The sequence below is a fragment of the Amphiura filiformis genome, chromosome 11 (genome assembly GCF_039555335.1).
Source record: "Amphiura filiformis chromosome 11, Afil_fr2py, whole genome shotgun sequence".
In the NCBI taxonomy this organism is placed as follows: domain Eukaryota; kingdom Metazoa; phylum Echinodermata; class Ophiuroidea; order Amphilepidida; family Amphiuridae; genus Amphiura; species Amphiura filiformis.
In genome coordinates this window covers 44,660,504-44,673,490 of record NC_092638.1, presented here as the reverse complement: position 1 = coordinate 44,673,490, position 12,987 = coordinate 44,660,504, and the positions used below count along the sequence as shown (strand labels likewise).

Genomic DNA, 12,987 nt, shown 5'->3' with positions numbered 1-12,987 from the left:
AAAAAATTGTAAAGTTATCTAGAATATATGAACCTTACTTTATGATGTATTATACGTTCTCGACCTAATGGAACATGACCCTAGTGGGATTGGACCAAATGGGATTGGACTTCTTGGGAACTGGACCAAGTGGGAAACGACCAAGTGGGATTGGACCAAATGGGATCGGAATACCTGGGATTGAAAGAAATGGGATTGGACTAAGTGAGAATTGTCCGCACCCTATATGTATGATGTCTTGTCATTGTTGCGTAATACGAATTTTTCTCGGATTTCTGTGTTTTATACCCTATACATACAGTGCCTGATCGTAAAAAGACTCTTATTACGTGAATCTGTGGTCACGCACGTGGATATCCTCAGCTCAAAGACTAGTGCCGTAAGATTATATAATAACCGGTAACACAAATCCCGCCCAAATTACAGTATAATATTTGTCATATGAAATTTACCGTGCAACAAAACACCAAAACAGAGCCGTTAAACATAAACAATAACAATGGTGTTTGTTATCGGTTAATTTGTCGTTTCTCACGGGCGGGTGGCGTGGTTGAGTATGTACCTAGGCTTTTCGCACACATGAGTTTTCTTCTTCTAAATTCCAAAGAAAGAGAACACACCAAATACAGGAGAAAACTCTTCGCAAAGCAGAGGAAGAAACAAATCACGTCCATGCGACAAGTCAAGGATCATGAAGGGGGTGGGCAAACATATTAAAAGGAACTACCAACCACCAACTACTAATTTGGGAAAATGTAGAGTGTTAAAACAAAACTGCCATTGCATTTGTTGAAAAAAAAACCTAAAAATTTCATTACGTTATTTCTATTTTTTCACATAACTTTCTATCAGGCACACAATAGTATATAACTACCTATATGTGACCGTACAGCACGAATGAGCCGTAAATGTCCTCAATTGTATTCTGAGTTACAGTGTAAAATGGGCATGAGGGTCATATTCATAGGTATTTCAATTTGGTGCTACGTGTATCTCATTAAATGAGGTACACGTAGCACCAAATTTAGGTACCTATGAATACGACCTTCATGCCCATTTACACTGTAACTCAGAATACAATTGAGGACATTTACGGCTCATTCGTGCTGTACGGTCACATATAGTATATATACTAATTCTAGTGTTGGAGACGATTTAGAGGGAGGGGCAAAGCTGCACTCCTACTAGAGATGCTTCACATCGGGGGTAATACTCTTCCCGCCAAAAGCTACTTCGGCAGATGAGAATTGTTATCACACAGTTTGGTATTTCCCATGATGTGACGCATCTCTGCATGTGGTAGGATTGTAGCGTTGCTCGCCCTTGGTAAAAAGATTGGTCATTAACTAACTCCTCTTAAGTTCGGTTAATGATACACAATTAACAAACTGGTATAATTCAAAGCAAATTATCATTTATTTCTAAGTATTGTATGTATATGGGCAATGCTTGCACATGAAACATGTATAAATGATACAACAGTATAACAGATCTTACTACAAATATTACCAGCTTTTTGTTTATGATACCACAAAGATCCTCCGAAGTAACGATAATATATACTATTGGGCCCCTATGGCAATAATGACACTCAAAATTATGTTACTTTCAACATTCACTTTTTGCTATTTGGAAGTTCATACATGCATTATACTCTATTCGACAGACTTGAGAAGCTTATTGAATCAGTTCTCAGCTTGACGACGAGACCAAAAATTAATCTTTCTTTTGGGATGGCCGGCACTTGTGGCGTAATACAAAGTCTCCTTCGTTCAATTTGACTGATTCCAAGTGTTCAACTTTGTAAACACGTTGTTGCTCTTAATCCATAGAACACAGCTTACTTCATTTCATCAACGATCTGCCCAGATCTGGCTGTTGTCTTCACGTTTTATACCATCTACATATTGGGATTCCTTCTCTTTCATTTCAATACGCGGATTTAGGGTTTCTCTACCGGAAGTCAATTTGTGCCGAAATTCCTTCCCACAATGCAATAAGCGTTTTGCATAACAATATATACAATTCGGAGGTTAATCAATATTCTTTGTTATGCAATACGCATATTGCATTGTGGGAAGGAATTTCGGCACGAATTGACTTCCTGTAGAGAAACCCTAAATCCGCGTATTAAACACATTACAATCAGGTTAAAATCCGTTGCATGATGTAATGTACTACTTGAATATTTTACCAGAACAGGAATAGACTTGTCTGATATGTCATTATAACCATGGTAACCAAGAGACACGCCCTCTTCCATGAGATATTGTTGTTTAAAATGAAATCTCAAGAGGACGCCCACTTGTATGGGTTAGTGGTTTGTCCAAATTAAATAATACCCATGCATATCACAAAATTACTATATATTTTAAGGAGCTGCTGGACGGACCTTCATCTCCGTTGCAGTTAATGAATATTCAAAACCCTTCCAAGAGGTATATTCAATGCCCTCGCGAGTAGAAGTAGATCCGTTTAGATAGAGTCCGTTCAAGTTGGCGTAATGACAGCTAAAGTACCACCAACCACCTTTGCATGCAACGGCGCAATTAATACCAGGACCACTTACATCATTGTCAGCGTCACGTGTTGTAAATGCCTGGCCATTATGAGAAGCGAATGAATTACCCGCTGGGGAAAAGAAATATAAATAATAACGTGCCTTATTATAAACGTAACTGTAAAACGTACAATTCGCCTGTTGTTATAGTACTAGTACAGACTTGACATTTAATATGGCATCATGATGCAGTTATCTCTACAGTAGAATTCACCACGACCTTTGCCGGACTTAAACCCCATTAAAAGCTATTAAACCAAGATAACACTCATTGAAAACAGCTCAACTATGTTAAATCAGATCTTCTCTGGTTAAATCCACACTACACATGTGTCTGTTTTACCTGTGAGATATTGCAATGAGCTGGTATTATAGTTTCAGTTGGGTGAACGATTATAAAGCAAACGAAAGGTAACAATACTGGGTGGGCCTTTGTTCCCCAAATGAGACAATATAGTCTGCATATTGTTAGCCAGCATTCTTGAAAATGAGAAACATAATGATTGTAGACTTATAACACGGTTTGGAAACAATTTCTTAATTTTTTTGGTGTTATCTGTCATTCACAGGGAGGTACGACCATTGGCAGATGCCCAACCTACTCAGTTTTAGCCTACATGTAATGTATTCATTATTCTTGATTGACATCCAAGTTTTAAAAATATCCGTCAAGTGGTTTAGCTTTAATGCCCTTCGCAAGAGAGCGGTAAACAAGTGAGTGATAGTCAGTAAAAGATGCATTCGATTTACACAGAAAATTTTGCAGACCGTGCCGTGCCCTTCCTTCCTAAAACACCAAAGTGCGAATATTTCCAAACCCCTATATTAGCTAAAATTTAGAACATGTTACAAAACTATATTTTCTAGAATTTCAGTGAGTACTTTAAATATTGGCCGGTTGTTTTTTACACAGTGACGTTAACTAGTCAATGCCTTATACCTATAACATACACTGTTTGTAGAGGTCACGTGTCAATGGTGAGAGTATTGTGTATTGTGTATAGGAAAATGAACAGTAACGGCAGTTTGTAATTTTTCACACCATTCCAAGACTGCTCTGGAAAGGGTCTGCATATACCGCAAGGGGATAAATATTAATCGGGGTGAGTTGGGATATGGTGTAAAGTAATTGTTTGACAGAAAATGTGCTTTCCATCAATTTACATTATGTTGCTCATAATGTAGTGAATTAGCCTAAAATGGTGGATTTAGGGAGACTAAATTTGATTTTTGTGGGGATAAACATTATTCTGATATTATCAAATTATCAAAATGGTGGATTTAGGGAGACTAAATTTGATTTTTGTGGGGATAAACATTATTCTGATATTATCAAATTTATTGAGATTTAAGGCGATATTTACTGAACCTAAATACCAATAAGTGTTCATCAGAACTGAAATGCACTTGTAATCTATCAGTTTTGAAAGTGGGAGGGGTTTTAAAAATGATATGGCTCTGAAAAGTGGTACATGTACGCACTCAGAAAGTTTGAATGACCCACTGAGGCCAAATAGTATAAACTTACTGTACACAAAGAAACAGCGTGAGTTCACTGGACAACCAAGAATCCGCGCAGTTCTTTTGTACCGTAACCTCAGGGGGCCATTCAAACTTTCTGAGTACGTACCACTTTTAATAGCCATATTTCAAGCTCCTCTCATGTTCAAAGAATTTGTACATTGCAAGTGTATTTGAGCTGCCAATTGCTGAAGACGTTGCTGAAGACGTTTAGGAAATATCACCTCAAACCCGTGTAAATTTGATAATAACAGAACAATGTTGCGTAAAGTCCGAAATTGTGTCCCCCATAAAGCTCAAATTCAGCCTCCCTAAATCCGCTATTTTAGGTAGATTCGCTACATTATGAGGACCATAATGTAAACTCATTTTGGAAACCTATGTACATACTACTGTTTACAAATTCCAAAAATGCAACTTTAAATTATGTATGATTTTGAACAAAAACAATAATATGAACAAAATGAGTAATATTTGGAGCTTGATTGATAAAAACAAAACATGCTACTAATTACTATTCTGAAAAAAAAAACAAAAAAAGTTTGCCTTTCTTAAATGCTGTTTCCATGTCGGCTCGGAGATGAGTGCGGTGTGTAGATACTTTTTTAGTTTCTTTATGTTTGTTTTTTGGGTATCTACCAAGATTTTGTTCCAATTTTCTTTGTTTTTTTTACATGTTCTTTTTTGCATGGTTCTGTTTGCGTGTGCGGGTGAGTGGCCATATTTATCAAAGTATAATTTATATGTATGTCTAGAGTTTTCTATGTACAATTACCTCATGAAATGTGTTCCATGATACCATTATAGACATTGAAAATGATTAAGTATGGCTAATGATGTTAAAATTCTATCAATGAATTGCCGGGGTTTAAATGCTAAACAAAAAGAAGAGATGTTTTACATTATTTGCGTAACAAAAGTGTTTCAATATTATGTTTGCAAGATGTTCATTTTGATAAGAATATGGAAATAATGGTAAAAGCTGAATGGGGAGGTGAAGCGTTTTTTAGCTCTTTTGCCTCAAATTCAAGAGGAGTTGCCATTTTCTCAATAACAATTTAGATTTTAAAGTCCATACAACACAAAATGATGAAGAAGGAAATTGGGTAGCTTTAGATGTATCTATTAACAATGTTCGTATAACACTTATATCAATATATGGTCCAAATGATGACAAGCCAAACTTTTATCACGACATTAAAAGGGTAATAGAAACATTTGATAATGCCCATTGTGTGTTATGTGGTGACTGGAATTTGGTTCAAGATCCAAAATTAGATACCTCGAATTATATTCGCATAAATAATCCAAAAGCGAGAAAAACTGTTTTAGAAATGAAAGAAGAACTTGGATTGATAGACCCGTGGCGACTTCAAAACCCAAACTCTCGCAGATATACCTGGCGTCAACCAACTCCTTTAAAACAGTCCAGATTAGATTTTTTTCTGATATCGGAAGAGCTTACAACATATTTAGTGAAATCTAAAATAGACCCTGGATATCGAACAGATCACTCTCTTATTAGTCTTTCGCTCGACGTGTCTCCTATTAAACGTGGGAAAGATTTTTGGAAATTCAATAATACGCTATTAAAAGATATTGATTACATAGATAGGATTAAGAAAAAAATTAGTGAAGTTAAGAAACAATATGCAGTATCACCATATAACTTAAATAATATAAATCAAATCCCTGCAAGTGAGCTCGAGTTTACGATAAATGAACAACTGTTTCTTGAAGTATTGCTCATGGAGATAAGGGGGAAACGATCAAATATGCATCAGAAAAAAACAAAAAAATAAAAATAAAGAAAAAATACTTGAAAGAGATATAGAAACTTTAGAAAAAGAGCTAGGTGATTCAAACAATACAGACGTTTTAGAAAATGTTGAAATTAAAAAGTCCGAATTAGAGGAGATGAGGAAGGAAAAAATGGAAGGCGTAATGTTACGATCCAAAGCAAGATGGATAGAACACGGAGAAAAACCATCTAAATATTTTGTGAACTTGGAAAAAAGAAACTGTGTAAATAAAGCAATCGTTCATTTACAAAATGCAAACGGGGATGATATAAAAGATCAATACCAAATAATGGAAGAAACTTTTAAGTTTTACTCGAAACTGTATGAATGTAAAGACAACAATTTATATTTGGAGGAATTCGACAAAAATCTTTCAAGATCAGATTTACCTCAATTAACTCAAGATCAATTAAAAAAGCTCGAAGGGCATTTGACTTATAACGAACTTTTAACTGCCTTGAAGAAAATGTCAAACAATAAAAGTCCTGGGTCTGATGGGTTTACCACTGAATTTTGGAAAGTTTTTTTTCAAGACTTGGGAGGTTTTCTCTTACGTTCTCTGAACTACTCATATGAATCAGGGAATTATCAGTTACGCAGAGATTAGGGATTATTACCCTCCTTCCTAAAGGAAACAAACCAAAACAATTCCTAAAGAATTGGCGTCCTATTACTTTGTTAAATATAACCTATAAACTAGCTTCATCGTGTATTGCTGAAAGAATGAAACAGATTTTACCAAGCCTAATAAATGATGATCAAAAAGGTTTTATGAAAGGAAGGTATATTGGAGAAAATATAAGATTACTTTATGATTTAATTTTATACACAAAATTACATGACCAACCAGGTATGCTATTGCTTATAGATTTTGAAAAAGCGTTTGATTCCGTTTCTCATAAATTCATTTTTAAAACATTAGATTTTCTAAATATCGGTCCATCTTTTACAAAATGGATCAAACTTTTTATAATAAAAGTCAATCCTCAGTTTTGGTAAATGGAAATTCCTCAAAACAATTCGATTTAGGTAGAGGTTGCAGACAGGGGACCCTTTGTCCCTTATATCTTTCTAATTTGTGCTGAAATGTTGGGCTGTCTCATACGAAAAAATACTGATATATGTGGTATTACAGTTGAACATATTAATTGTAAAATCACCCAATACGCTGATGACTCGACTGTGATCTTAAATGGAAGTAATGAAAGTTTACTACAAACGTTAAAAACACTGGAGTTGTTTGAGCGTTTGTCAGGGTTGAAAATAAACGAGGATAAAACAAATGTTGTGTATATTGGGTCACTTAGAGGTAGAAAACCAAACCCTGGCATTACAAATAAAAATCTAAAGTGGGTTGAAGACGGAAAATTCTCTGCATTGGGAGTACAATTTTCAACCAATTTGGTTGAAATGGTTAATTTGAACTATGATAAGGTTATGGAGTCGGTGACAAAGGTAATGCATCACTGGTCTAAAAGAAACTTGACAGTTTTTGGAAGAATAACTATAGTTAAATCCCTACTGATACCAAAGTTTAACCACCTTGTTCTTTCAATTCCTAACCCGTCAAAAGACTTTATAAAAGATTTACAAAAGAAAATCTATAATTTTATTTGGAAAGGTACAAGAGATAAAATAAGTAGAGATCAATTGTCAAATGATTATTCTGAAGGTGGATTAAGATTGGTTAAAGTAGATTTATTCTTTGAAGCACTGAAATGTACATGGATTAGACGAATTGTAAATGGATGTATTGATGCTAAAGGATTGATGTTTTTTTCTATTTCAACTGGTATAAATATTAATGATCTTGAAAAGGGCGCAAATTATACACTAAAAGTAGCACAAAATTCCCAAAATGTTTTTGGAAAGAAGTTCTTTATCTTGGTCTAAGGTAAAGAAAAACACAATCCTAATACAATTGATGATGTGTTAAGATCATGTTTATGGGAAAACGAATGGTTTAAGATTGGTGGTAAAGAAATAAATTATAAAAAATGGCGGACAGCAGGTATTGATTTTGTCTCTGACCTTGTCCATGTTAACCAAAACCGTTTTCTCTTTCTTCATGAAATGAAATTGAAACAAATTATGGATTACGGCTAAATTTTTTGGAATACAACAGTGTAATTTGCGCAATTAAGAGTAATTTCAAGCATCTATTTCGGAAAACGCTACATTTATTGCAATTCCTAAGCCGTTTATCCCATTTCATTTTAGTTTTATTTTAAAAGATAAAAAAGGTTGCAGATCAATCTGTAAACAACTTATGTCCTCAAAGATACCAAGAGCAAAACGAAAATGGGAAGTAAAATTAAATAGTAGCTTTTCAGATGATGAATGGAAGGTATATTCTTTGTTGCCATTTAAATGTACAATGGATACAAAATTACGGTGGTTTCAGTACAGAATTTTAAATGGAATTCTTACCACAAATACATTTATGTTTAAAATTGGCAAAAGAAATGATAATATATGTACTTTTTGCAACAAGGAACCCGAAACGATAATTCATCTTTTATCAGATTGTAAAAAGGTTAAACCCATTTGGTTTCAGCTCGAAACCTGGTGTTTACAAAAACTCGTTATACCTATCACATTCAACCGAAATCATATTCTTTTCGGGACAGATTTAGGAAAACTAAATAGTGCTATCAATTTAATTCTCATTCTAACTAAGTTTTATATATACAGAAAAAGATGCCAAAATTCAACCCTTTCTTTTATCCCTCTTCAGAAGGAAATAGAATATTATCATAAATTGGAAAGATTCATTCTTTTAAAAGATTCAAAATACCGAGTTTATCAAAATAAATGGCAGGTTTGGAAGGGACTTTTCAACTAAACATTTTGTTCTTATTGTAAAAGCTAGACAAATCAAATGCTATATAAATATGTATGTGAGAGTGTGTGTGTGCTGGTACTGTTTATGTATTGTTTAATATTTAAAAAATACCTGGTGTATAGAAATCAAAATTTCTGTATTTATCTGAGTAAACTATGATTGTAAAATGTACACTGGAAAAAAAAAAAAAAAAAAAAAAAATGTAAACTCATGGAAGCACATTTTCAATCAAACAATTATTTTACACACTCTCCCGACACACCCCAATAAATGTTTAGCCCGTGCGGTTTATGCAGACCCCTTCCAGACCAGTATTCCATACTAAATGTCAATTCTGTATATTATGTGTCTTGGTTTGTTACTTTCAAGTATTGCAGGGCCTTGAAGCACACGGCAAAAATGAATGTCACCTTCTCATATTCTATTGGTCAATCAATTGTGTACTTTTGCTATATCATCATGATTAGTGTTTTAAAATTTCAAATGCAGACAGGTCTCGTACCTCTTAGTACAGAAAGCACGGATCCAGAAAGTTCAACTACAGGGGGGACGGGGTTTCTCTTCTATTTTCTTCTCTCCTCTTTGTATTTTTACTGGGGCGTCCGAGTCTCTTAACATTCTACCGGGGTACCAGCCCTCTCCCAGTATGTGCAGACCATAACCAAGGGCCATCGTCCACACCCACATAAGATTCGCTTTCACTTACCTTCTCCCCCAATATCGGCTCCAAGCGTCAATGTGTATTTACCAGCCTCGTCGCTGATGACAAATGACGCATACAAGTCATACGCATACTCAGACCCGTCTTTTAAGTCTAACCTTAACTGGTATGTTTTGCCATTGTTAACTAGGGCATAGATGTTTTCATTGCCAAGCCAATGTTCTTTTGCAAGGTCACCAAATCCAGTCTTATAATCTGCCCAGTAACGGTAAAAATCTTCTGAACCATCAACACGTCTTTGAAACACCTGCGATTTAATAGTTATCAATAAAATGGAATTAATGAGTTTTTGAATCACCATCACATGAGCGCAGTGGCGTAGCCAGTTGGATGTGTTCCTCTATTGATTAATTGATTTATTGATTTATTGATTGATTGATTTTTATTTGGTTCCATATAAAATAGCATTACAAAATACAAAATACATAAATATATAATATAACAAGTTTAAAATACATTACATATGACACTTGACAAACTAAGAAATTAAAAGCTATACAATCGGTCATTTCAAAATGTTTAGTTTTAGTTTTGGTTTTGGTTTTGGTCACGTGGTTTCCTATTATCCTGCCCAACCACTTGAATCACAAGATATCGAACTCTTTGTTTCTACCTTTTGTTAAAAACTGAACATTTGTGTCAGGCAGTTTCGGTTTTCGTTTCAGTTTCTTATAAGTGGTGTGAATCGTAAAATTATTTGGTTTGAAGTTACCTACTCTAAGTATACAAAAGAAATGTTTAAATTTCGCAGTGCAATATTCACGAGCAGAGAAGTCGAACAAAAAGCAGTCTACATTTGAAAGCATTGATTTAGTTTGAAAGCATTGACTTGAGACTACGAAATAGCCATGGCTTATTTCACTGTGAAAATATATAGTCCATCGAAATATTTCCACCAACATTACAATAGACACTTGACAGATTATATACTTGAGTGATATAATTGACACTTCAGTGATATAAACACTATTATTCACAACTCTATTTATGTGCATGTCACATGACGGAAGATCAATATGATATAAAGCTGGTTCAAATTGACTTTTATTCAATTTATTTATTAATTTGGGTATCGCATGATGTGATAGGCCTAGACTTAGATAAAAGAAAGATAGAGAAAAGAGAGAAGAGATCCGACAGGGAAAGAGGGGTGTGTGTGTGGGTGTGTGTGGGGGTGTGTGTGTGTGTGTGTGGCGGGGGGAGGTTTAGGGTAAGGGGGGGAAGAGAAACAGAGGGGAGAGAGCATTGGAAGTGGGAAGGGAAGGAGGAGAGCTCAAAAGTGGAGTGGAATAATAGGGAAGAGTCGATATCGAGTGTGGGGAGGGGGGAGGAGGTTATATAGGTGGCGGGGAGCATAGGTAAGAGGTATGGGTTGTGAATTTCCAGGGAATAATAATTCATAATCAAATCATCTACATCATCATGCATCGTTTATATTTCAGACAAATACACAAAACACCCCCTCAATATATGCACATGATTTCTACATATAGGCCTCGTAGAACTCTGGTGTAATTATAAGGTGACATGAAAGTGTGCCACTGTCAACTGTCGCCCGCGTAGATAGATATCCGATAATGAAAATGTTAGCACAATAGGCTATTATATATACGTATGGTTATAGGCTATTATACTTTTGGTTAAATATACCATCTTGTGTCCTCCCAGCACAATAGTGTTATGATTGCAGACCAGTTCATCTCCACTTTTTAAACCCTTGATTTTTGGTTTCTGAACAAAGAGAAACCAAAACTAATGATTTGAAATGAGGGAATGTCAAGATAAAAATACACTAGGAACCGGGATAACCCATAAACCCAGTGTTTCAGGCTTATTTCCAATGGGGTCTTTAATAAAAAAAAATAGATTTTGGCAAAGAAGGCAGAGAGCATAAACCTCAAGCACACAATGGACAACAGAACCCACTTGAAATTAGCCGATACGGAGATGCTTTCTTATTGCACCCTTGAAATGATTAAGATTGAGGATGTTTTTGTTATCATTTGGGAGCATGTTCCAATCCCGTATTGCACTATAATAGAGAAAAATCACACCACCAATTCTGAGTGCGCAATATCGCAAAGCTCCCAAAAAGTGTACAAAAATATTAGGCATTTCTAATGAAACACCTGGGAGTCGAGTAAAATTGACGCCCCATTCAAAAACATGCAGCTTATTTCTCTACTTCTCTACTGAAAATAAAGTTATAATCAATGGAAAGCTTATGATGTCAGGATATTAAAAATAAAGCTGAAAAATTAAAAAAATGAATGAATTTTTGGTCTTTTTAAGGCGCCCAAAAAATCAATCGTCTATGACCTTGGGAATGCTCGTGACGTAAGCTCAGGGTTCGCAGTCACGTGATCCTGCTCGGAAACACGTAAACAAGACTTGCTTCCTGTACTTTGCAAGCTGCCCGGCAAGTCTTATTTTCACAATAAAGCTTGAAATGAGAGGAATCTTCAAGTTGCTGATTCCTTCTATATATTAGAAATTATAGAATTATTGTCAACACGTAAATATTCCGTACATTGTTGACAAAATCAGTCATAACTGGCTGGGTATAACTGGGTAATTGAGTTTAAATTTCGCACTGGGATCAATTCCATGCGCAAATGCTTGCTGCTACCGTTCATGTCATGGACTGAATAAACATGATCGAATAACAAATTAAATAACTTGTTTGTGACATACCCTATTCTTGATTCATTTTAAAATATCTGATTTTTAAAAATATCGTCGTGTAAATTAATAAAAAACCGCCGAATTCATCAAATCCAGCCCATATAAAGGTTTTAACAGAGATGATTTTCATTTTGGACTTTACTAAGTCCAGATTAATTTTAAACTTGAAATTAAATTCACTTTGTGTAACAAGTATGATTTTGAATGTCCAATTTATTATCCATTCCAAAAGGAGCACCCCCCTTCCAAGGCTATATGATTAGGATTTGGACTAAGGTTAGGAATTGATATAGGATTAGGGTTTGCCTGTTAAGGGTATGTTAGGGTTAAGGTTGGGATTAGGGTTAGGTTAGGGTTAGGATTAGGATTAGGGTTAGGATTAGGGTTAGGATTAGAATTACGGTTAGTGTTATGGCCCATGTTTAGGGTTTAGGGTTATAGGGTACCGTATGTAGGAGGGGTCTGCAATTACCTTGGATAAAATACAGTTGTTTGTGTGGGTGTGTGTACATCTGTACAGGTACATGTATGGCTATGTGAATATAGGCCTGTGATTCATATGAAGAATGTGCATGGTCTTTTTATAGTACAAGGACAAATTGGCCAATGCCAGAGGCTATATGCATACCAATGTGTGTACATCTACAAATGAGAAATTTTTGGTGGTTTGCTTTTCATTGCAAATTGCAAATTGCAGTCATTTGAAATTATCGCAGTTTTTTTAATTGCAACTTCCTACACACAAAATGGCGTTTAATTTACTCGCAACATTACGCGTCTGGTAAAGCCGTGAAATTGTGCCTATTTAGAGGATATCTCATCATTTGTATAATGTACATCATCACTATACTTG

At 35.1% G+C, this 12,987-nt stretch overlaps 1 long non-coding RNA gene across 1 annotated transcript; it reads right to left on the bottom strand.

The window, feature by feature from the left end:
• Window positions 1-1,392: 1,392 nt before the first annotated feature.
• LOC140164015 (uncharacterized) lies at window positions 1,393-9,762 on the bottom strand. Its single transcript, XR_011860461.1, has 2 exons — window positions 9,435-9,762; window positions 1,393-2,631 (listed from the first exon to the last, which is right to left on the bottom strand). It is a non-coding gene; the product is annotated as an uncharacterized lncRNA (long non-coding RNA).
• Window positions 9,763-12,987: the final 3,225 nt, after the last annotated feature.